We start from the raw sequence: 25,709 nt of genomic DNA, 5'->3' as shown, positions 1-25,709 counted from the left end.
TGAAGCTGGCTCCCTGCCAAGTCTCCAAACCTTACCACAAGAATTCCCCCCCGCCCCAAACCTCAGGGAGAAGAGGGAAAAAAATAACCAAGAAAACCAAAACGAGAGAGAGAGACAGCTAAAGCAATATATATATAAGTATATTTACACTTATGTTACAGTTACATACAATTAAAATATATATACAATTTTCACAAGGGAAAAGGAAGGGGGAAGGGAAAAGGAACAAAACCAAAATAAAAAATATATATATCCTGATTAGTAGCCCAATATCTAGCAACTAAAAGAATTAGCAAAGAAATATCTCACTACTCTCCTTGGGACAACTGAGAGTCGCTCCGGAACGATCACTGGCAACCTTTGTCTCCCAAGGTCGACAAGGCCTAACCAGGCCTCGCTCCCCAACACGGCAGACTCAACAGCAGGGAGCCTGCACCTCCAAGTCGCTGGAAGGAAAGAGAGCAAAGGCCTTCCCTCCTTTCTTCTTATAGCCTGGCTTATGTAAAAATCGTAGGGAATACTGGGTAAATCTGGGCCCTTCCTTGGTTACAAACTGGTCACCAAGGAAGGCCCAGACCACAACGTATGAAAAAATTTTGGAGGAATTTTCCATCAAATCTCTCTGTTTCATCCTACAGCAGCTCTGTTTTTGTGTTGTTCTTCCACTTTGCTACAGAGGCCTCGATGTGGAGTGACCGTCTGAGAATCGTCTGCATTGTAATCCCAGGAGAACACAGTTTCTTCTCAGCAGGATCAGCTGGGAGGGTCCTGAGGGCAATGACAGGAGAGCCTACAAATACCACAGGCATTTTCCCCAGTTTGGGGCCAGATGGGGTAATGCAACCCCCTCAGTGCCAGTGCAGCTCTTCTTCCTCTGAGTTCAAAAAGCTTTGTCAAAAACCCCGGAAAAACTTTGCAGAGGCAGAGGAACAGAGAGCAGAGGGATTGCTGCTGGGGGCCTGCAAAACTGCTGTTCCCACTTGGTGGGGAATTGCAACAAAACATACCAAAGTCAGTTGTTTTGAGGAATCTGTAGCCACAGGTGCCATTCCAGCTTTCCCACCCACGGCTCGTGGTTTCCCACCCATGATTCCATCATGAACCACCCTACAAAGCACACCCTCTCTTTAGAACAGCACAGGGGGAGTGGGAGGAAGACTCCTGCTGTGTATCCTGGACCACAGATAAATAGAGATTATAATAATAGTGATAAATAGTGATAAAAACAGTGATAAATGGCAAAGAAACTGGGCCAGGGGTAGGTGGTAAAAGGCAGCAGAAGATAACTCTGCGCTTGGCCTTTCCCACCCCGGACACAGAGGAATGTGGAAAGCCTTGAAGGCAGCACTGCTTCATCCACCACTCACAATGTGCAGCCTCTGGGTGTTTTTAACCTCCCTCCTCAGGAAGGGGAGGGCAGATTGCAGGAGCTGGGGTGGAATATTCAGGATAACAAATTGCTGAGCTTCTCAGAGGCAATCGTGGGCTCATACAGAAAAAGAAGACGACACATGAGGGAGGTTTGTGACTGGCTGGACCTCGTCCTGCTGCGCTCCCAAAAACTCTGACTCCAGGGAATGGCGTGGGAAGGTGTCCTGCCGTAACGGGAGAAATAAGACAGCTCTGCCTTGAAATGTCTGGGCAGAGATTAAATGCGACTTGCTGGAAGAAGACATCGCTGTGATATTGTGCCAACGGGCCGCAGAGCTGTTCGTGTTCGGATGGATTCTCCCTGGGAGCGGCAGGGGCCCCGCTCCTGCCAATTAGTGAGTTTGGGGAATGCATCCCGCGCTCCTCCCCGCTCCTGCAGCAACGCAGCTCCCTGTGCCGCTGCCCCTCCTGGGGCTGGAGCGTGTTCTGTTCTTCCAGGGGCCGGGAACTCATCGCTCCATTTTTTTTGTAACATGATTTTCTTAGTTCAAAGCAACCAGTGCTTGTTTTAATTAACGAATATGTTTCTCTTTTCTTGCTTCCTGGCTCCCTGCCTGCTCCTGCGTTTTCGTGCCTCGAGAATAAAATGTTTCATTCAAAATAGAATCCTCTTTGTCCCTGTATGGCCGCTGCTCAGAGAGGTGAGGGAGCTGGGGAGGCGGCAGCAGTTTCGATTTTGGGGGGTGGAGGAGCAGGGAGGGAGAAATGGGCCGGGTTACAGAAAAACTGCCAAGAAAAGACAAGTTTTGTAGCACTCATCTCACTTAACTCTTCCCATTTTTCCAAGAGCCGTGGCAAATCCCATTTATGCAAATCCTCACCTTAGCAGCTTTCAAATATTCTTAGAGCCACTGGTGTGAACGAAAGTGAAAATTGGAAGTACATAATCCCAGCCAAACCCTACGTACCTGTGGAGCTCACTGCAAAATGTGTGAGTAATGATGTGGCACATTTCACTGGTGTTTGCTGACCGCTGCCCCCGGCACCAGCTGTTTTTTCACCGCTCTGCTTTAGCTTATCAGCCCTCCCTGATATTGGGCTAAATTCCAAATAAAGCAGGGGAATCAGCTGGCAATTCATTTCATGTGTAGCATTTTTTTCCTCCACACTTAATTGAGCATTCCACTTCGAGTAATCCTTGGCATTAGATTAAATCTCTATTGATCTTGCTTTAATGAGCTCACCACTGTGACCAACAGCCCCTTCTCCCGCGGCAGATGGAGACGTGGCCATCCAAACGTGTGGCAGAAACACCTTGTTTAAGAGGACTGACACCTCCTCTGTACAGCTATCCTTGGCACCCCTTTGCCCTGGAGTCTGCGGACCCAAAGCCAGCAGATATGCCCTGTTCTTTGCACCGTGCCTTTGTGAGACTCCTATTGCAGGGAATTTCTGCATAAACACTGCCAAGAGCTTCCTGCCTAGAGATTTCACCCCTGAGCAGGCAATGTCCATGTCCATCAGTGTGAGGGCAGGTAGCTGGAGGCTCTGTGTGAGCTCTCTCCTGTACCACAGGGAAACCAGGAATACTGCAGTGCTTGCAGCTCTCACTACCTGCTTAAGGGGAAATATTGCAAATTCAGGTCTGGGCAAATCAATCTTGTGAGCTGCAGAATTGATTCCAGTCTTGCATTTAAATTTCTACTTGAGGTTAAAATATAAAAAGAAGGAAATCTCCCTTTCCTCCCCTGTGATGAAAAAAAGAAGTGATTAATGAGTAAATCCTAATGACAAACGCATCCTAATGATCCAGCACTTTATGATTTGCTGCACTGTAGCATTTTGTAGACTTCATGGCCCAGCTGATCTTTAGGGTCAGCTAATTGCACCTTCTACCTGGCAAAGGTCATGGGCATTTCCTGGGTGATTTTTGCATACAGCCCAACAGCCTGTGTTGGAACTGAACAGTTTAACCCTGTTTGAAAAACCCTGATGTACAGATGGCAACATGGGGGTGTTCTTGGGGAGGGGGTGGGGACCAGTATAGTGCTATGGAAAAGACAGTTTAATTGAAATCTCATTCCCACATGGTTTAAGAGCTTGTATCATCAAAAGATGTCATATACTAAATAATGCATTAAGGCTCTACGCCCAGTTTTGGTGGTTTTGTGACAAGTGGTGTTGCTCAAGCACAGCTGAGATGCAGCCACCAAGGCAGGGATGTTGTCTCATCTATTTTAACATGGAGTTTGCAACGTGAATTTGCCAGCACTGCCCATCATCATTTTCAAGTTTGGTTATTGCTCACTTGCTTTTTTCCTCTTTCTTATCTACAAGACACAATATGTCTTGCATCAGCAGATTGTGATTAATAGTCATGATGTGTAATGACATTAATTAGCAATAGCTATTGCTAATGATTAATAACAGCAGCTAAGTGAAACCTTGGCTGCAATGATTTATTTTGGTACTTTTATTGAGCTGTGCATCTGGCAATATTGGGATGCCGTAAGGGCTTCAGGGGGGAATGTCTGTGTGGGGGTGTGAAGAGCTGAGAAACACGTCGAGTAAAGCAGATGTGTGGACTTGTCCCTCCTTATCCTTATGATCCACTGGGAAATTCAAGTGCTTCAGTGGGATGGAAGATGGAAGTTCATCAATGCAATGAGGCTTCAGCACAGGTCATAGAATCATGGAATGGTTTGGCTTTGGAAAGGACCTCAAGACCATCTGGTTCCATCCTTCCTGCCGTGGGCAGGTACACCTTCCATTAGACCAGCTTGTTCAGGGCCACATCCAACCTGGCCTTGAACACTTCCAGGGATGGAGCAGCCACAGCTTCTCTGGGCAACCTGTGCCAGGGCTTCACCACCCTCACAGTAAAGAATTTCTCCTTAACATCTGATATAAATCTCTCCCCTTTTCATTTAAAACCATTCCCCCTTGTCCTATCTCTATGTGCCCATGTAAAAAAGTCCCTCTCTTTTTTATAAATTTCATTTATGTCCTGTAAGGCACTCTAAGGTCTCCCCAGAACCATCTCTTCTCCAGGCTGAACACTCTCAGCTCTCCCAGTCTGTCCCCATAGCAGAGGTGCTCCATCCCTCTGAGCATTTTTGTGACCTTCTCTGGACTCGCTCCAACAGGTCAATGTCTTTTTTGTGCTGGGGGCTCCAGAGCTGGATGCAGTGCTCCGGGGGGGGGGGGGTCTCACAAGGGCTGAGTAGAGAGGGAGGATCACCTCCCTCAACCTACTGCCCACCTAGGTCCCCTATTAACCATGAACTCCAAAAGTGGTCAGGGAGAAGGCTGTAATTACTCATGTTGGAATGAGAGATGGGATCACCTCTTATGGGGTGTCACAGGATTTTTAAGACACAGAAACCCTGTCTGGGCTGTAGGAGCTTTCGTCCTGGTGCTGAATCTCTGTATGCCCACCTAGAGAGGAATTGCTCTTTCCTTCCATGAGATGTTGAGGCCTCTCTTCAGGAATGATGAACTGGAGCCAGGTTTGGATTCCTGATGAAGTCCTGCCTCAGAGACCAAAATGTAAGTTGTGTTGTACAGATTTTATGCAGCTCCTTCACAGGGAAATGCTGTTTTAATGCCTGTAACTTTGACATTGGATGGGAGACAAGCCAGAAGCACAAAGCAATAATCTCCACTGTTGCTAGGAAGGACCTGAAGGAAATTCCATCTTGAATATCCCTGCACTTTGGTAAAACAAATTGGAAACCAGAATTTGCAATATGGGAACATAATTGTTGTTTATTACTCAGCTGAACAGAACGGGCCCCTCTTCAGCATGGCCTTAGTGCTGGTTCCACCTTCTGGGACAACTAACTAGCATTTGGATTAAATACAATTATTCTTTTTTTTCTCCTGCTTCCTATTAATTATATGCAATTTACCCTGAAAAGATCTGTTACTGTGCTAATCTTAGCAATCGCTGTACTGCAAGCGAAAACATTGCACAACCCTCTACGTCTGTAAGTGCTTCCAGAGATGAAATTTCAAATTAAAAAGCAGCAACAAAAATATCCTGGACCACTGCTACAGTTTCCTTCTGTGGCACAAAGGTTTCTAAGAGAAACATTTTCCTTTATTTATAGCCACTCCTGCTACCGCTGCAGTTGTTCCTGTGGTCTATTCTTTCTAATTTAAGTTGCAGTACCCGGTTATTTGATTTGTCTCCAGTGAGCCACGCAAAGGGATGATGCAGGCGGTGTAATAATAGTCTGTGCTGGGCAGGGACTGACAGTCTGGGTTACACAGAAACGTCCCACAAGCCTGGAGGAAGTGTTGGGCAACTGAGAGCTGAGGGGCTGGAAACCTTTCAGTGAAGAGCTGATGGCTGGAGTCCAACTCCAGGTTAAGTGTGATGGAAAGATGGTTTCTGAGTGTTGAGAGATTCTGTAGTGCCTTGAAAGGTGCAGATGAGAAAATGAGTATAGAATGGAATGTGAAGGGGTGAAAACCCATTCACAAAACCCCCAGAAAAAAAACCCCAGAGAGCACAGCTGCCAAAGTTTGACTGACAGGAGTCAGAGGTGGCTCCTGCACCACAGGCTGACTTTCTCTGCAGGCTTTGTCAGAGCTTACAGACAAGGCTGCAGGAGGGAACTCTGATCTCCTGTGGGCCATGTCAGAGCATTTTCAGGAGCACTGAGCTGGCAGTGGTCAGGTAACTGCCACCCACAGACATAAAGGGCCAAGATGACCTTCTCCTCTGACGTCCAAGGAGCAAAGGCCTCTACACTAGAACCAGTAACTTGCAAGCCAGTTCAATCAACTATTTTAGAACAAGGCACTGTCTTTGTAGTGATCTTTGTCAAGTGCTTTGAAGCCCATTACAAGAAACATCCATTTTTATTGCCATCCCATCTCGTGATAGTCTGTGACCTGGAAGGTCCAAAGGATCAAGCCAACAATGAGATGAAGTTAGAGCAATGATCCTGGTGGAGTTGCAGTCCAGCCAACCTGCTTAAGCAGCTACCACATCCTGAAAATTCACAGGCATGGGTTCACAGAATCCCAGAATATACTGAGCTGGAAGGGACCCACAAAGATCATCAAAGTCCAAATCCTGTCCCTGCACAGGACAGCCCCAAGAATCACACCTTGTGCCTGAGAGCATTGTCCAAATGCTTCTTTAGCTCTGGCACTCTTGGTGCTGTGACCACTGCCCTGGGGAGTCTGTTCCAGTGCCAGGATCCGTCTGACAATCTGTGGATGTACAGTGTGGGTCCTGAGAACTCACTCGGGTCACTTTTGTAATCAGTAGGGTGAGAGGCACCTCTCAGTTGAACAGAGGGTGTAACTAATGTCCATTTTGCAGCTCACGGGCTGCACAGAATAGAATGGGTTGAGTTGGAAGAGACCTTAAAGATATACTGGCACAGCCACTGGTTTTGTGTTTCCTGTTGGTTTATTCCAGCCAACCCCCAGGTCAGTGCCTGTGGTGTCATGTTGTCCATACAAAATGCCTTGCTCTCTCCAGGGACTGCAGAAGGGTTTTGGCATCCCTCACTGGGCTTTTGCACCCATGGTGGGACCAATTTTGCTGAAGGTTTTGTGACACTTAAAAATAGGTTGTGCCTGGAACAGGGCTACAACTGGAGTGAGAGTCCGCGGGGCAGAACATTCTCTGATCCACGCCTGATGAGACTTTGCACTGAATTTCCATACCACAATGTGTCTAGTTGACCCACAGAAGTAATTTGAAACCAACTTTCAAATTTATTCCCTTTTGCTTCTGGTGCAGCCTGGTGTGCAATTTTTCAGCGGTAGCACTGAGCTAAGTGGAGTCAATGAGGGTTAAAAGGGCTTTAAGAAGAAAGAAAGGAAGTCATGTTTGGTCAAGTTATTATTATCCCATATTGATCCCTGCAGGATTTATTGGGCAGCCCATGGAAAGTTGTACTGACACAACTGAGTGGGCAGCACAAGGAAATGTTGGGATTGCTTGAATTGACGTAGTAGCTAGAGAAAGTGTTTGACAGCCTATGCATGAAGAGAAAGGATTCCTTTAAAGTGAAACTCAGTGGAGTGACTTATCACTGACATCTACTACTGACTTACCCACCCAGAGCACCACCCCTAGTGCAGTAAAACCAGACTAAAAATAGGAAAAGACCAGGTATTTTTTAGGTTTTGTTTGAAAGAACTCGATGCGCAGAGAAGATGTTCATAGAAATGCATTGAAGACTTTTTGGTGGATAGTATTGGAAAACTATCAGTAAACTTTTCAGCACCGTTATTGTGCACAGAGATGGAAAATGAAAGGTGGGAATGAAAGGCAGGCAAAGCAAGACAAAATTAAATACCTTAATGATTAGTAAAGCTTCTGTATCAGAAAGAATAAAGCTCGTGATTGAATAACTGAGAAGTCAGAACTCAGCTGTTCACACAACTGAGACAGGCTGAGAGAGATGGCGTCGTTCAGCCTGGAGAAGAGAAGGCTTCAAGGAGACCTTAGAGCCCCTTCCATACCTAAAGGGGCTCCAAGAGAGCTGGAGAGAGACTTTTCACAAGGGCATGGAAAGATAGGACAAGGGGGAGTGCCTTTAAGCTTGCAGAGGGCTGGGTTAGATTAGATAGTAGGAAGAAATTCTTTACTATAAGGCTGGTGAGGCCCTGGCACAGGTTGCCCAGAGAAACTGTGGCTGCTCCATCCCTGGAAGTGTTCAAGACCAGACTGGATGGGGCTTGGAGCAATCTGGTCTAGTGGAAGGTATCCCTGCCCATGTCAGGGGAGTGGAACGAGATGATCATTAAGGTCCCTTCCGACCCAAACCATTCTATGATTCTAGCTGAAATAGGTTATCTCACATCATGGGGAACTTCTGGGAACTCAGGAGCTCATGTCTGTGACTCTCAAGGGAGCTAAAGAAGTAGTTTGGCATCTCCTTTTTCCACCAAGCAAAGTGCTGAGCCCCGCTGGCTGCTGTTAAAACCTCAGCCTGTGTTTCTTATTGCCACTCTCTATGGAGTGTAGCCCCAGTGTAAGTGTAATACATTGAGCTTATTATCCTCATTTTCCAGCACAGTAGAACTGAATGCAGTTACAAAGCCTCTTAGAGGTGATTTGACTATGCAGATGCTCTGCAGCCTGCTGCTTTTGCAGCCACATTTAGCGCCTGTTGAAGAACAGAAATCCTTCTAGGCTGATATTGCAGCCATCTGGTGATGTCTTTTTCAGTCCAGTAAACACTTCTGGGTTCAGTTTAGAGGATGTCAGTATGTAACACCTTATTTAAGAACCAGAATGGATGAATAGAGACTGGGTGACTATGAAGAGCTCGTACACCTTGGGAATGATGCAAGTGATTATTCCTAACATTAATGATAGACAGGAGAAATCTCTATTGTTTCTCTTTGAGCGTGGGTTAGGGGATTGAGCAGAATTTCAGTGGCATCTCTGGAAATGTCAGTAAGCCTCCTATTTTGTGGGATGACTTGAATGTAAAAGTGTATCTGCATTGAGTGGTATCCTGCTGTACTGCTTGGAGCAGAGTAACACCACAGACCCAGTGGGCTGCAGAGGGAGATGCAGCACGTAAAGGATGCATAGTGTTTGTTATACACATGATTATACACATTGCTCCCCTGGAGGTGGTTTTTATCACCACACAAAGCTCCTGGCTCAGCACCATGTCCGATGGAAGCAGGTCACCCAGTCCACCTTCTTCCTACACCCTGGCTTTTCTTTAGACCATTCCCATCCATCATGGGACCAGCCTCACTCCACGGGACTGGCAACCTCTCCTGAGCTCGTACTGGCTTTGACTTTGGCAGCTCCTAAACTGCCTGTTACAGGCCAAGGTAATTCATGCAAACAATATGACTTGGTTTGGACAGTGATTTAGAAACAACCTCTTTGGATGGTGTTTCCGAAGAACAGAAAGGTCTTTTTGTTACTGGGTTTTCTCTTCACTGAAGTGCCTCTCTTTAACTTGTATTGCAACTGTGACGGTTCCAGGAGCCCGTTCACTAATCGATAGGATCCGTGCTCATGCATCCAGCTGCTCACATCCCTCCCTGTGCCTCCAGGTCAGTTGTTCAGGCAGCAGATGTGTCCCTGTCACCCCTCCTTTACAGACTGATTCTCTATGCTTTGCTTTCTGCACACCTGCAGCAGCACCAGGCTGTGCTGGGAGCCAGGAGGGTACTGCAGATTCCTCCAGATTCCTCTCTAACAGCTGCCTTTTCCCCACCTATATCCACAGGGTGAAGCAATAGGGAAAACTTCCATCAAACTTTCAAACAGATACTCCACTGGTCCCTTCCCTGCCAGACATGAGAGGTTTTCCATCCTCCCTGTCCAGCAGATCCCTCCACTGTGCCCATGACTGAGCCACATGGTGGTACCTGTTGCCATCACAGCTTCGCCTGGTGCCCTTCATTTTCTCTTTTCCCCACAGTGGCCCTGGTGCTGCCAAGCCTTAGTGAGATTGCAGGTTCCCCTGGTGGCAGCCCTGCCTGTCAGGCTCTGCTGCAAGGCATTTGCTGCTTTCAGGTGGTGTCAAGCCATAACTAATACTTTTAAAACCAACTGCTAGAGGATGAAGTTTTGAGATGGTTCACAGACATTTCATATTATGAGCCATATTTTATGGCAGAAATTAATTCTCACAGTCATTCACAAGTGCATGTTTCTTCCTCTTACAGCCCTTTGCTTCTTCCCTGGCATTCACTGTTGTTCTCTGCATGGCTCAGTGGTATGAGGAGATTGAGAGTGAGATTTTATCATATTTTTGGTCGTAATTAGTGGGTAGGTGTTGTTGGAATGGGTGGTCAGGCTCACCAGACTGCACATTTCCACTGTTGCCCTTTTTGTTGGTCCTGCTGCATTCTGGCGCTGGGAACTACACGAGCGAAAAAAACCTTCCAGGGCACAAAACCTGGAGGGCTCAGTGCTGGTTTAGCTCCCTGGGCTGGCACTCTGTGGGTCAGGGACACAGCAGTGAGGTGAAAGGGAAGTTGCAGGATGCATGCTGGGGTCAGGGACAGCGCCAGGGAGCCGGACATCCTTCTTGGCAATGCTCAAAGGTAGGTTGGCTCCACTGTATAATAAAATCACAGTTACCCAGACCCCTGTGGAGCTGCATATCCTGTAACAGCTGCCCTTCAGTTCCATGTGAGAACTGAGGTATTGGAATTTGTTCAACAAATGCAGTCTCTTTTCTTCTTCAGGAGCTGATCAATCAGATGGTGTTCAGGATACCTCTGCCCTTCTTAAGGGAATGAGATAAGCAGTAAAGGCAGTCTTGAGGCTTGCCAGCCTTTATCTCCCATCTCTCTCACAGCCTCCCATGCTTGTCCTGATCTCAGAAATCTTCAGAACAAATCAGAGGCTTCTTGATTTGGTAATCTGGGAACACGCCAAGGCTGCTGGGAGAGAGGTAGGAGGCATGGTGGGCAAGCATGCCTGGCTTCCCTTGGTGCAGGCAGGTGGAATCTCTTCTCCATGACAGGGGACAGTGGTTCCCATTCAAAGTACTGGGAAGCCATAACACAGATGCCTGAGGTCACCTATCCAAGGACACAGGGGGTTGCACAACCTTATGCATCACACCCAACACGTCTGTGCCTTCAGGTGTCGCCTGTGATCACCTGAGTTACTCAGCCTGACAAAGGTTGGCTTCCTGCACATCTGTGCTCCTGCCAGAAGCACTCTGCAGAGTGAGTCACTCTGCAGTGTGGCAGCAGCTGGGTCCTACTGGTGTCTGCTAAAACTTTTACACCTCTTGAGATTTCCCAGAGAGGTCAGCTTTGTGCCGTGAGCCCAGTGCAATATGTGGGAATGGGTTTTGTGAAAACACTGAAGGCATCATGTTCTTTGGGGTAGCTTAGGGCTCCAGAAAGATCTCTGCAGTCAATGGAAGTCCCAAAAGTGCTGGTGTTTCACTTCATTCAAAAACTGTTCAAACCTAAAGAGGGATGAGATGTACTCCTCATGAGAGGAGAGCATGCTTGTTTGCCTTTTGATGGTTTATTTTTGAGGAAATGACCTTTTTGAGCTGTTCAGCAGCTGCTCTTTCTCCATCATTTATTTTGCTTTCAATATTTTCCAAAATGTAAAGAAGAAGTCATAACCCCACCACCCCAAGAAGAAGAATGGTATGAGACAGCTTAGATGATTTAGCCAGTCCTCTGCTTTTCCAGGCAATCAGTGCAGATAAATTGATTGATGAATCTGCGCCCTCAAAACCAAAAATCATCACTGATGTGATCAGGGAATAATTCACTTTGTCTTATTCGATGAAGCCAGACTGTTGCCTGCGTGAAATTCCCTCTGAAAAGGGAGGGAGGGGTTCGTCTGTCTGGGAGTTGTGACCGTGCTTCTGATTCATGGCACAGACTCATTCCAGCTCACTCCAAATAACATCTTTCCCTGGGGATTGACTGCAACGGGCAGCTGCCAGCAACCAACTTGTCTGGTGCCTCCTCCCCTCCTTGGCAGGACTCCCACCCCCAGGTTTTTGGGAGATGTGTGAAAAAAGGGGCATTTCCTGCCCCTTGGAGATGTAACCAAAAGGAAGTCAGTGCTTCTCTTTCAGTTCTGACAACATGGAGGGGGCTGACCAGAGCAGGGAATTTTGCACGTAACATTTTAGAGTAGGTAGAGGAATCCTGACTGAAACAACAGTAAACACCAAGAGGAAATTCTGGAAAAAATATCCCAACTCCTGCTCTTCCGGCACCTGAAAGTCACGATCTGGAAAATACAGGTCCAGTGGGAGCACCTTTGTCCCAGCCTTTCAGCTTAATGTGAGGTCTCAGCTCTTCCAGCAGTGTAAGAAGCTCAGTGCAGGTTGGTATTGTGCTGTTGCTTTGTAGAAAGTTGGAAAAAAAAATAAAAAATGGAAGTTGTGGACCCAGAGGTAATTGTGATGTGCTGTGAAAGTCAGCATGGCTTTTATAAAGGGAAGTCCTGCCATATGGTCCCACTGGAGTTTTCTGAAGGTGTCAACAAGCCTTTGGATAAAGGATATCCTGTTGATATAACCAGCTTGTATTTCCTGAGAGCTGCAGACAGCATCTCTCACCACAGGCTTTTAAGGAAAGACAAGGCGTAAATGGGAAGGTCCCTGGATGAATAAAAAGGGAATGAATAAAAAACCCAGGAAACAGAGAGTGAGAGCTCATGGTCAGGTCTTGTGGTGGAGGTTGATCAGCAGTGGTGTCCCCTGGAGATTTGTGCTGTTTGCTCACAGAATCCTTCATGAGCTGGAAAGGAGGAAACAGTGAAGTGACAAGGTTTAGTTATGATTCAAAACTACTCTGGGTATTAAAGATGAGGAAAGACTGGGAAGAATTGCAGAATCTCAGTGACTGGACAGACAAATGATGCCCAAGGGGAAAAGCAGCCCTCAGCTCACAAGTAGCTCTGAGATGGCTGTTACCAGCCAGGAGTGAAGAGTTAGGGCTATAACAGGTAGTTCCATGGAAACATCAGCTAAGCATTAAAACAAATCAAATGTTGGGAATTACCAGGAAAAGGACAAGAGAGAAAAGCAGAGAATGTTACTACACAACTGTATAACTCTATGGCTTTTCTAGCTGGAATCCTGTGTGCAGCTCTGGTCCTCTCACTTGAAAAGGAAACAATAGATGTAAAAAGATTCAGATGAGGGTTAAAAGGCTGATAAGGAGTCTGTAACTACTCGATGTAAGGGAAAACTAATAAGTTACTACTTCAATTGTGGTGGTTTGAACCACCACAAAAATTCAATCTCTAAGCTTCCCCCACCTTCCCACAATTTTACCTCAACACTGAAGAGAAACTTTCAGGCAAGCACACCTCTGTAGGGGGAAAGGGAAGGGAAGATATAAATCTAAATGATAAATCTATAACATCATGAACATCATGGGGAAGGTGAAGAGATTGATTTTTCATTGCACTTTCCAATAACAGAAGAAGGAACCAGTGATTTTAAGTAGGAGAGGACACGCTCAAAGCAAACGGAAGGAAGTGACTCTTCATGCCTGGAGTTAAACTTTGGAACTTCCTGCCACACTGTGTTGTGGGAACCAAAAACTGATGTGGCTTCAAAAGCATCCCTTCAAGCAGCCTCTTTGAGGAAGAGAGAGATTGAGTGTTATTAATACACCAAGCCCACCTTTTCAGGAAGGGCCTGAACTGCAAATAATTGCAAAATGGGAGTCTGCTTTGTCCAGTTCTTACTCCCTTCCTGAGGCATCTGCTTTGGCTGATGTCAGAGAGAGATTCTTAGAGACAATGGAGATTGGTCCTTGGGCTGCACTGAATCAAGGAACAAGCTCATGCACTGACCATCAGCCCCTTCACAGTGGTTTGAGTGTCGCACACTTTTCTCAACATTGCTGTGTATTTTAGACCTTGTCATGGTTTAATCCTAGCCAGGAACTCAGCCCTACACAGCCCTTGCTCGCTCCTCTCTGGTGGGAGGGGGGACAGAACTGGAAAAGTGAGAAATCTCGTGGGTTGGGACAAAGACAATTTAATAGGGGAAGGAAAAGCTGTACACACAAACAAAGCAAAACAAGGAATTCATTCACCACTTCCTACAGGCAGGTGTTTGGCCATGCCCAGGAAAGCTGGGCTCCAGCACATGTAACAGTGACCTGGGAAATCAAACACCATCATGCTGGATGTCCCCCCTTCCTTCTTCTCTCCTCAGATGCTGAGCATGATGTCCTACACTCTGGAATATCCCTTGGGCCAATTGGGGTCAGCTGTCACAGCTGTGTACTCTCCCAAATTCCTGTGCACTCCCAGCCCACTCACTGGTGGGGTGGAGTGAGGAGCAGAAAAAACCTTGACTCTGTGTTAAGCTCTGCTCAGCAATAATGAAAACATCCCTGAATTACCAACACTGTTTTCATCACAAATCCAAAACACAGTCCCATACTTGCTATTATGATGAAAATTGCCTCGGCCAAAACCAGCACAGACCTCAAAGACCCAACCTAGGAAGCAGACAAAGCAATGATATCAGACATTCTATCTCATTTTCATGAGCCTGTGCCTGCCTCACTGTCCTTCAGCCTGTTATCTGCAGATTTTCATTTCTCCTCTTATGGGAACACCACTTGCAGTCATTATCAGTTTGAGGATTTTGCAACTATCCACTGCATAAAAAGGTAGAATGATCACAAAAGATGTAGATTCTTAGTATATTATTTTAAGTGCTATATTTAACTAAATTACCCCCTCTTTTGGAATTGTTTGTTATTCCTTTGGTGATAGAACAGCATCCTGTTTGCCTGCACATACTGCAGCTGCAGATTTTTAGTGAAATCCTCATGGGTTTCTTGAAATAGCTTTAGAACTGAAACCTCCCAAACACTGCACTGCACTTCCAATTTATTTAACCAGATCCTAGAATAAAACAACTGTTCCTATCCTATTGTTGTTCTTCAGAAGGCATGGACACGGTGTTTGTTTAGTGCAAGTGCTTAAAAATACCCCTGGAATTATACAACTTTATCTTTATTAAGCTATATGACCTCAGATTGGGAAAAGTCCAGAAGGTATGTTTGCTTCCATAACCTTAACTCAATTATGCTGCACATCCTACGTGAATAATCCATTGTCAGCCACAGGAAATGCAGATCTCGTTGAACTACCACAACCTGATTACAGACAATGATCCATAAACTGGTAGTTCTGAGTAATATTAATGACTTTCCTGAACATTTGATTTAGATATATGGCTAAGTAATTTAGATACATGGCTAAGTAATTAATTCAGCACTATAAATTTGGAGAGTTTGTAAGTGTTAAGTTGTGCTGCTGTTAGGACAAACAGCTATGTGTTCCAGCAATATTCCTTGCTTTCCAAATTCTACAAGTATTTCTCTTCCTCACAGGGAGCTGGGATTGCTAATTACTTTTCAAAGAGGTGATCTTCACATGAAGGTTTTGTTTTGTAAACACAGAATAGGACTGAGTCCAACCTAAAGGAGGCTTATGGATTAAGGTTCCTGGTGTTAATTATGCCTAATAACAACTGTGTAGCTTTGGAGAATATTCAGAATCTGAACATCTGCTGCTAAATAACAGCCGAAAGCAGAGTTGAAAACCTAGCTGGTAAAAGATACAGATGAAGTAGCCCCCAACTAATCCCTGGGAGATGAGAGACAGATCGGACAAACTGCCAGTGCCAGAGGTTTCACAGTCTTCCCAGGCACCTATCCACTGTCTGTCCTCTAACAAACAGGGTTCTGCCATCTTTAACTTAACTCTTTGGTTTCAGTTTAAACTCCTTATACCTGACCCTCCCCAGGGGACATGGAGAGTAGTTTACAATCTCCCTTTCAACAGGCACCTTGCCCACTGTCATATAAGATTCTCTGAGCAGGTCTGGGCAGGAGAACTTGCCTTCCTAATAAAAAGAGAAATGAGGATGAAGATGTTGGCTGCAATAGAGTGACTGTCCAGTATGTTGCACAGATCTGCAGAGTGACAGCTTGTGGCTCTTTGGTTAATAGTGTAAAGCTAAAATTAAAAGCACAGGTGTGGCATATCTTTTATCCAGACTACTCTCCTTACCCAAGATGATGTTCCTCAAAGGTATCTGGACACTGGAATGATCTTCATGCAGAGGTTCAAAATTACATCAAGAATAAAATTAATAAAATAGCAACATTATCTGCCCGAAGTCCAAAAAAATGAACAGAGGCACTGGAATTTTGAAAGTCACCAGAGAGCTCGCTCCATACTGGCACCATCATGGCAAATCAACATTCTGGGTTCAGTGGCAGCGTATTTCATCCAGGAGAGCAGAAGGGCTTCCTAGAAAGGGGAACTAATGATGATGCCTTCTGCATGACAGATGATCTCACATATGGAATCCATTTGGCCACAGGCAGCACCACCCATGGAGCAGATTACAATGATCCTCTCGGCTCCGCGGCTTGCGCGGCTCCAGCCTCTCCGCCAGGACAGACGGGTTTGCACCGAGCACTTAAATATTCATTACCCTCATCCAGCAGATTAGAGGAAAAAGAGCAAACCCTGGAGATACAAGACACTAAAGCAGCAGCTGACAATACAGGAGATGCTTTGCTTGGTGCATCTGTTGCACAGATTATGGATAAGGAGCTGTGCTGCCGAGCCACAGCTTTTCTAGAAATTCTGTGTTTGGGGGACATTTCCCATGTGACAGGACCAAATCCTGCATCTCTTTGGGAATGAGGGAGCTGCCTCTCTTCCTTCTGGCACCCTTTTGCAGTGCTTAAAGATGTTGTTTGGGGAACAACAGTGAAAACCAGAAAGACTGAAAAGGGTGCTAGGCTTCTGCCTGGAGTCTCATTGCACTGTATACACAATCAGGGCACTGTATATATGACATATATACAATATATATACAATCAGGCACTGTATATATGATTAGGGCACCATACCCAGCGGAGATGGGCTTCTCTGTGGTTTTGTATATAAATCTCTTAACCTTATTGCTCGTCTTACCCTGCCCCTTGTTTTTCTCAATGACGTTGTGTTGAACTTTGTGTTTTTCTGCATCTAATACTTGGGTTTTTTTCCACCACTGACACCAGTGTTGCAGAGCAGGAAATCCCAGTGAGTGCTGACTAATCAGGATTAGGTGGCACCTTTAAGAAGCTGGTAGAGACAAGGCTCAGACCAAACACATCTGCTCAATAATTCACTCTGCACACAGGTGCTGCCCTTGCCTCTGACTGAACTTCTAATGAACCGCAAATTGCAAACAAGGTTACCAGCAGCTTATCACTTGCTGAGGATAAAGAAGGTTGCAAGGAGTTGCTAAAAATACAGGAAGAGACAGGAAAAGTGTTCCATTGAAACAATTTAAGGGCAAGGAGAGACTGTTGGTTTCTGAGGTTACCCTAAAGGGTTTTGATGAACTGCAGCTCCTAAGGGGTGGTATCAATTATCTACTTCTTGCCTGGGCAAACTGGTTGCTGTGTCAGCTCAATGCACAGACAGTTCTTCTGATGTCATCTTAATCCCCATTAGACCAGTCATCTCTTCCTTCTCCTCTTCACCTCACTCCTCTCCTCCTCTCACCAGCACAAACCTTTATTTACGGTCTGGGGTTTTTTTGACTCATCTTTAACATTTCTCTCTTTTCTGATCCTCCCCTTCCATTACCTCTGTACACTCTCATTCCTTTCAGCCATCTTCCTCCTGTCCTCCTCTTTTGGTCAAGCTGTCTCTGGAATCCTTCCTCTATCACAGGCCATCTCACAGCTATCTGAGATAATTTTCCATCTCTTCAAGTCTTTAATACCACATCACCTCAGGGAAAGCTGCCATTTGTCAAAAAGGGAGAGGGCAGCAGGTGAAATTTAAGGGTCGTGCTATACAGGACATAAAATCTAGTGGTCATGTCTGACTCTATTTCTGGCACCTTTCTCCCTCCACTTTCTCAGAGGTCTTGTCCTCCTCATCTCACAGTTTTTCTCTTACAGGTACTTCCTGCTGGCACTCCCATCTTGTATCAGAAAGAAAAGTGTTCAACTTATTCTCTACCTGCTGCCTTTAACCCCCCTCTTTTGAACTCCTCCTCCCCTTGATACTCTTCTCCCCCCACCTTCCATTAGTTTTCTTTTTTATCCATTAAGCTTGTCCATAGAACTTATCCATTAAGCTACTTCTTATCTGTAACTGTCCAGCTTCCCTCCATCACCCTTCTTCTTTTATTTAATTTTTTAATTTCAATTTTTTCTATGTTCCATTTTTTCCCTTTGTTTCTTTCTCCGCAACCCCCCCACTTGGTTCTCAGTTAATTTGTTAATTTAGATGGGGTTTTTAGGCCCAGACTTTCTAGAGATACCAAAACCAGGACAGCCACAATCTATTTTTTCTTTTTCTGATGATTTTCAGAACAGATGTTCAGTTCACTCCTTCCTCATATTGATTTCCTCAGCAGCTATTCACAGGGTTTATTTTGTGAATTGATTCAACATTAGGGCTATGTTATTTCCACCTAGTTGGAGAAGTAATGTGATGCTGTTTTCATTCCCTGCATATTCAAGGGCAGAAAGATCAAGCATGAATATATATCTGATCTTAGCCATTCATCCTGAATGTGAAACATGCTCCCTATCAATGCTTTTACCTGAAAATAACCTTATAATTTTCAGAGATATTGTCTTAGACATTAAATATAAACACTGACTTTTCCACTGTTACATCCAACATTGATTAAAATTGGAAAGAAATATTCAGAAGCAGTTATTTTTCATACTATTCCCTCAACTGTAATTGCTTCTTTCTCTACCCAGTCAATAAATCCACAGCAGAGATGAGAGTTTCATGATTTTCAGTCCACAGACACTTCCTTCCCATGTGTGTAAAAGAATTAATAGAAATTGGAGAAATTTTGTGGCTTTCTTGCCTAAATCAGGTAGGTATGAGGTATTCTTTGAATCTTGAGTTGTTTACCTCATACATAACAACCTTAACTATCCTGACATATGGACTGGTTACTAAGGAAACAACTGGGAAGCCCGGGTTGGGTCGGACAGGTTGCGAAAACAAAAATCTAAACCAAAGCTTGTGTTTAGTCCTAATGACTACTTGGTCTGAATGTGTTTACCAGAAAGATCTCTGTGGAAACCTTGCCTGCAGCCAGTCTCCAGTTCCACTTTGCTTCTGGGTTCCCTCAGGCTGGGCTGCCACCGTGGTGGCCTGACAGCAAGTGTGGGGCACAGTCAAACTTCCAGCTCTGGTGCTTTCTTCTACCTGTGTTTCCTCCATGAGTCTCTTTGCTTGGATACTTAATGGTCTCCAGCTTCTTCTAAGTTGGACAACCCATAATCTTGAATAGCATCCTCCTGCCAGTGAAACAGGGTGTTCTTATTAACCTCATTCTATCAATGTGAAAGTTAAAGTGACTCTCCTGTGGTCACAGGTTTCACATCCCTCACAGAGCAGGGACATCAATTAAACCAGTGCAGAAAAACCTTGTGGGGACTCTGAAGTGGATGGCACTCCATAGAGAACAGTAATTATCATAATTAATGAGGGTGGTCATGCAGAGGAGGCTGTAACTCTGCCAGCTTGACCAGTGATCATCCCTGTGGGAGTGTGCCCGGGTAGTGGGACTCCTCCACTCGGTGCCTGAGCTCTGGGAGGAAAGGAGGATGTTGAGGAGTATCAGGGAGTCTGAGAGAGAGACAGACTGCTGGAATCACACCCTGCCTTCCCTGGGACAGGCCCAACAGGCAGACAGGACACAGGACACAGAGGATTCCCTGTCCTCACTCTGCCTAGCTGAACTGAGAGACTCAGGGGACAAGGGGCAGTGGCAATAAGCTCCTGTCTGGCGTAGCATGTGCATCTCCTCCGTGACTGCCCCACCTCCCCAGGCACCCCAGAGTAACAGGTATGAGGGTCTGCAAGGGGAACTGAACCCCCAGGTGCCCCAGAGTAACAGGTAGGAGGGTCTGCAAGGGGAACTGAACCCCCAGGCGCCCCAGAGTAACAGGTAGGAGGGTCTGCAAGGGGAACAGAACAATGACGAGGGTGATGGTTCCTCTAGGTTAGAGGTGTTGCTGAGGTTAAGTCAAAGGTGCTTCCATAAAGAGATTAAGATGGGTCATTGTCATAGGAGACTCCCCTCTGAGGGAAGCAGAAGGCCCCAAATGAGAAGTCTGGTAGACACAGTCCCTTGGGAGGCAGTCCTGAAGGGCAAAGGGGACCAGGACATTCTTCAAGAAGGAAATCTTAAAAGAACAGGAACAGCCATCCCCATATGCCAAAAGACAAGATAGCAGGGAAGAGGACCATTTTGGCTGGACAAAAAGCCTTGGCTGGAACTCAGAGGGAAAAAAAGTTTATGACTTTTGGAGGTTTTGTAGGGAGAAAATTTCTAATTTGGGCCAAAGCCCAACTAGAACTTGATCTGGTGGGTGTTGGTCTCTTCTCCCAAGTAACAAGCAACAGGAGTAAAGGAAATGGCCTGAAATTGCACCAGGGGAGATTTAGATTCAATATTATTAAAAATTCCTCCAACAAAGGTGGTCAAGTATTGGAACAGGCTGCCCAGGGCAGTGGGTGAATCACCATCCCTGGAGATATTGAAAAAATGTGTAGATGTGGCACTCAGGGACAAGGTTTAGTGGTGAACTTGGCAGTTAATTAGGTTAATGGTTGGACTCTGTTATCTTAAGGGTCTTTTTCAACCTAAATTATTCTATGATTAATCCCTATTATGTCCCATAATCTCAGGACTTAGATTGTGGTTGCATAAATTTGTCATTAGAGTTTTGTAAAACACCTTGGGATTGAGGGAGAAACTTGGCCACTAAATATCATCCCTTAGAGCAGGATAAAATGGGGTTCTGGTCCGAGGGGCACCTAGCACACATAAATCTGAATGAAATCTATAATTGGTGCAGTTTCCCAGCTTCATGTAACTCACAATGCAACTGGAGAGCAGCGGTGTGCTTGGTAGCAGAAGTGCTTTCAATGTTCACTTTCTTCTGGGATGGGTTTGAACTGCCTGAGTTCCCTCTGCCACTTTGTCAGGGCAAACCTGAGACATCCACCTGGGGGAATGAGGGACCCACAGCCAGGTGCAGCTGCCATATGGCACAGATGTGCATCTGGACTAAGAAAACTCAGCTCAAAAGGTCTGGGCTGGATATGAACCAATGGTAAATCCAGGAAGGAGCAATCTGACCCGCCCTGCAGTTGCTGAGTCAAACTGATGCTCTGGTTGGTGTCTCAGCAAGGGCTGCAGGGGCTGAGAGGAGCCTGAGGAAACCCCTTGGAAAAGCTGCTCTGAGATGAGGTGCCTTCAGCATCTCAATGTTTCCAGGGCAACCAGAGATAGAATTCAGATTTGATGAAAGTTCACCAAATCTGAGCTCCTTCAGACATAATATTTTTCACTGGCTGAACTGACATCTTTGGAAGTTGTTTGTGAACAGTGGCTCCAGTGTGCATGGCCATGGCAAGTATCAGCAAGGGCACAATAGGCAGACGTTACACGTTCCTGGAAATAAGAGGCAGCTCCTTTGCCTTCAGTGCTGTTATTGTTCCTTGGGAACACAGACATCACTATACTGTTGGATCCATGGTCATTTGGTGGGATTGCTTGTTTCTGAGAGGGTTTAGTAATGGAGACATCAGTAGAGGGTGGAGGCAAGCCTTGATATCTCTTTTTCCCTGATGGTGTATTATCAATCCCCTATATATAACAGATACCAAAGCATTCATCTCCCTTCTCTTTTTTGGGTTTTATTTTTTAGCTTTCAGTGTTGCAACTGTATACGTTCCTGTTACCACATCAAGATTTCCCATGTTCTGTGTTTTCAGTAAATTCCAGAGCTCTGTGGTTTGTAAGGATGTCGAGGCAAGTGCTGCTGTAAAACTGTAATTTGCTATTTCTCATCTCTTCAAATGACACTTTGCTCTTTTATTTTATGAAAGGGGAAAACAAGCATTCTTAAGCCACATGTCCTAGACTGCTCATGGTTTGATTTATTGCATCTTACCCTTCCTTCCCAGATAAATGGCTCCAATCCTTTACTTGTTTTTGTTCATCGCTGTAAGAACGCCGCTCGTCCCTGAACTCCCCAGTCCTGTTATTTATTTTTGAAACAGACTAACAAGCACTGGAGACCATCTTCCGCTGACAGCAATCACATACATTGTGTAACTGAATTATATAACCCTTCAGCCCATCCTTTATATAGCCTTGTCTACGTTTGCTTTTTGGATGCGGACACACAGTGAACGCAGTTCTCAGCTGACCTTTCTCCAGTAATAGCCAAGGACTTTTCCTGAGTCAGTGCTTGTACTAATTTATTGTGGCACAGAGGCACAGTGAACTATGACAGCTCTGTGGTGTAACTCCCAGCTGTGCACACGGATGCCACAGCAAGGCTTTCCACAGAGAGGAGTTACCCCAAAATCTCTGGAACAGTCTCCCATGTAGATAAGTCCTAATTTAGGACTAATTTAGGACTTATCTATACATTCCAGTCTCTAGAGTCAGTTTGGGAAGAATCATGGAGCTGAGTCAAGGAAAAATAAATGTGTGAGCCATGAAGGTTGCCATGGATAGTGGAGCAGGGAGAGTACAAGGCTGGTGTGACAGGGTGGCTAAATAAAGTGGAAGTGACACAGTCAAAGACCTTGAAACATGCAGCACAAAATAAAATATTTCCCCAAAAGACAGATCACTCAATTAAAAAAAGAAAAAAGCCTCATTTCTAGGCAGAATGAGCTGTAAATCTCTGTGAGAATAGAGACAGCAACGTTCTTCTCAAGTTACAGTGAAGGGTAATAAATCTGCAGGTAATTCTCGGAGCGGCCGTTCAGCACGATGACGGACAGAGGTCTGCAGGGCTCTGCAGCCTGGCTTGCAGCTCCTCCTGCTCGTGGATTTAGCTTGGGGAATTATATACCAAATCAGGCTACTGGGATTGCTTTAGGGATTGCAGGCTGGAGACTGCTGCCTTGGCAGATGGGGCCTGTGCACTGAAGATGCAGGTGATGACAAACATTTGTGCCCTGCCAGTCCCAACAGACCGCTCACCAGAAATTGAAGAACTGAAGGTTTCAGCTGAAGCATCTCTGGTGAAACCCAACAGAGCTTTGACAAGCACTGTAGCTGCTTTCACAGCATGTTTAATTATCAGACGTCATTTAAATGTCTGGGGAGCTGCAGCTGGAGGAGGAATCAGTGAATCTCAGGCAGACAATGGGGTGTTATTGCCTTGGGAGCTGCTCAGGACTGAATTTTTCTTAACACTTGTTAAACATGCTGGAACTTAGTGTTACCACACTCCTCTGTGTTGCCCTCAGACTCACAGCAGGACAACCCTTTCTACTGTAATTTGGAACCTGAGTGAAAATTTTATTCTCTTGGGAAGATGGGAATGGTGGGGTTGGTCCCTTACATTGCTGTAAACCAGAGGTGGTCTCTGGGGCTGGGAAAACTCCATGTCTGAGTCCAGAGGCCCTGCCAAAGAGAGAGGAGAGGAACTGATGAACCTGGAGGGTTTCTTTCTATTGGCCTTGCTTATTGGGAAGCTCTCGGTACAGCAGCATGTCCTTCAGCAGCTGCAGTAATCCTGTCCCAGCCCATATCTCCAACACAATCTGCTCCCAAAATAGCCTGTTTCTCTGCACAGAAGTAAGAGGTCTCATTTTCAAAGCATTTCCTCTGCTGGTAGTCTCCCAGCCTTTACTCACAGCGCTGGTATCCAGTGCTGCTGCAGTGGATGGGCAGCGATGCCTATGCAGAGGGAGGAAGGGAAGGGACCTCAGAAGAGTTTAAAAACTGCTTCCCTCTGTAGTATGGGAAGCAGGGAGAGGCCACGTGCCAAAGGGCCACAACACAAAAGGCAAGAGGTGCTGCCTTAAGAAGGGTGAATGTGGGGGCAGATGGTCTGGCAGGTACCTCAGCACAGCCTGTACAAGGTGCTTCTGCATTTCGTGTGGCAGTTCACAACCAGGAACATCAAGTGCTGCATCCTCCAGGACCTGTCTGAAAGCCACACGAGAGGGGAAATGGGGTGCTGCAGGCACAGAATTGTTCAAGGTGTGTGGAAAGAAACACATTTGCCACCAGGAATAAGCCCCCATGCTTACCGCAACAGCTCAGGCAGCAGACTGCCATCCCAGCTGCAATGGAAAGGGTAGTCATGCCCAGCCATGAAATCTCCCAGGTCTTGTCCTGATCCAGTATCTTTTCAGGATCTCTAGCTCAAATCCTTACTTTCAGTCACCTTACTCAGAGGTCACCTTACTCACCTTGGTCCAGAGTCACTCATCCTTGTGCAGCCCATTTCCCTCACCTCATATTTTCAGTCCACTTCATTACAAAGTTTAAGCAGTTTAAGGCTATCACAGACTGTGATTGCCACCTCTCCAAAGTGTAAATCTTTATATATATATAGCTGTAGATTCTTGTCTATATGACCACACAGTTCCTGATTTCAGCCCTGAATTTCAGGAGCGAATTCCCCAGCACTGCACAGGACTCTGGTAGATACACCCCAAACAGCATTTATCTCAAGCCCCTAAAAAGCACAGGGACACAAATTAATATTCATTACTAAATTAATGTTAATGTTCTTCCTCTGTGATGATTTATCTGCATAGACCTGGGTTTGGCACTGTCCTTTTCCCTCACTCTGGGATCCATCCCTTGTTCTCCACCTGATTAATGTGTTGATATGAGGCTTCAGGTAAACGGCCAAACTTTAATTTATCTGTCCTTAAAACTAATTGTTCCTTCGTGGCTATAGTTCTACTTTTATTATGAAAACTTGTGGTATTCTGTGCTTTTGGGGCATCACTGCTGGCTAAGCATTGCCTTCATACATCATAACACCAAAGAATGTGCAATCTTCCTTCTGCATCTCAACTCCCGTGTCCTGGTCCATCAGGACCTCATCTCCTCCTTTCCCATCCACCTGCACTGCATGTTGTAGACAGTGATGGATTATTCTCCATGGGGAAGACAGTGTGAAATTTTGAGCTGGCCTTTTTTCTCACTTCCTCTGCTAGAATGATCATTTGAAATATTTGTATAAAAAACCAGCCTATTTCCCCAGTTGGGTTTTTTTTGGTAGCAGAATCACTTTGTAGTAAAGCGCATCTTTAAAACTGAGTTAAGGTTTTGCCAGGCTGTTTAAAACCAGTCCAGCTGTCAGAAAACAAACCTTTAATAAAACTATTAAATCCACCACCTCCTTTCCTCCTTCAGAGTCCCTCTCTGAGCAGCATCTGGAAACAGTCTAATTACTGGTCCTGAACATAACTCAGTGAAATCCTTCCTTGGCAGGGTACTAGAGCTGGACCATGAACTGGTTTCCTTGCTGGAGCCAGATCCTTGCTCATCCCACTGCCTGGGCAGGGCTGAGAGAGTTGCCCAGCAGCGTTTTGCTCCCTGTAAAACCTGAGAGCAGCCTCAGCAGTGAGGCTGCTGATGGCACTGGAGGAGGATGAGGAATGGCGTAGGAAGCAATGGGACTTTTGTGTCACACCAGAGCCATCTGCAAACCAGGGGAAATCCCACCGGGGGTGAGAAGGTGATTTCCTTCCTGGCAAAATATCCTGCTCCAGCTGCAGCGGTGTGGCACGAGCAGTGAGAGGTGGACACCTCTGGCACTCCTGTGAGTCCTTTCAACCTCATCTGTTTTTGGCTCACAAGGCCTCCCCACAACCTGCAAAAGGGACATTTCCCTCTGGGTTTCCTTCCCTATTGTACCTTGGGAGGTAAGGACTTTGTTGCAGACCCACGCAGCAGGAAAATGTTTTAGTGATACAAAAATAGACTGATGCATAAAGAATATACCTCAGATCCTCAAAGATTCCCTACGTTAGAGGTAGACATGGGCTTGAA

At 45.7% G+C, this 25,709-nt stretch overlaps 1 long non-coding RNA gene across 1 annotated transcript in view; it reads right to left on the bottom strand.

Moving 5' to 3' along the window:
• LOC135408803 (uncharacterized) overlaps positions 1-25,709 on the bottom strand; it is a 35,751-nt gene that overhangs the window by 2,419 nt on the left and 7,623 nt on the right. Inside the window, exons 3-4 of the long non-coding RNA XR_010427864.1 lie at positions 18,942-19,179; positions 17,492-17,649 (exon numbers count right to left, since the gene is read on the bottom strand). This is a non-coding gene — a long non-coding RNA (uncharacterized LOC135408803). The remainder of the gene's footprint in view (positions 1-17,491; positions 17,650-18,941; positions 19,180-25,709) is intronic.

Source organism: Pseudopipra pipra, chromosome 1 (genome assembly GCF_036250125.1).
Source record: "Pseudopipra pipra isolate bDixPip1 chromosome 1, bDixPip1.hap1, whole genome shotgun sequence".
Taxonomy (NCBI): domain Eukaryota; kingdom Metazoa; phylum Chordata; class Aves; order Passeriformes; family Pipridae; genus Pseudopipra; species Pseudopipra pipra.
This window is presented reverse-complemented; position numbering and strand designations above follow the sequence as displayed.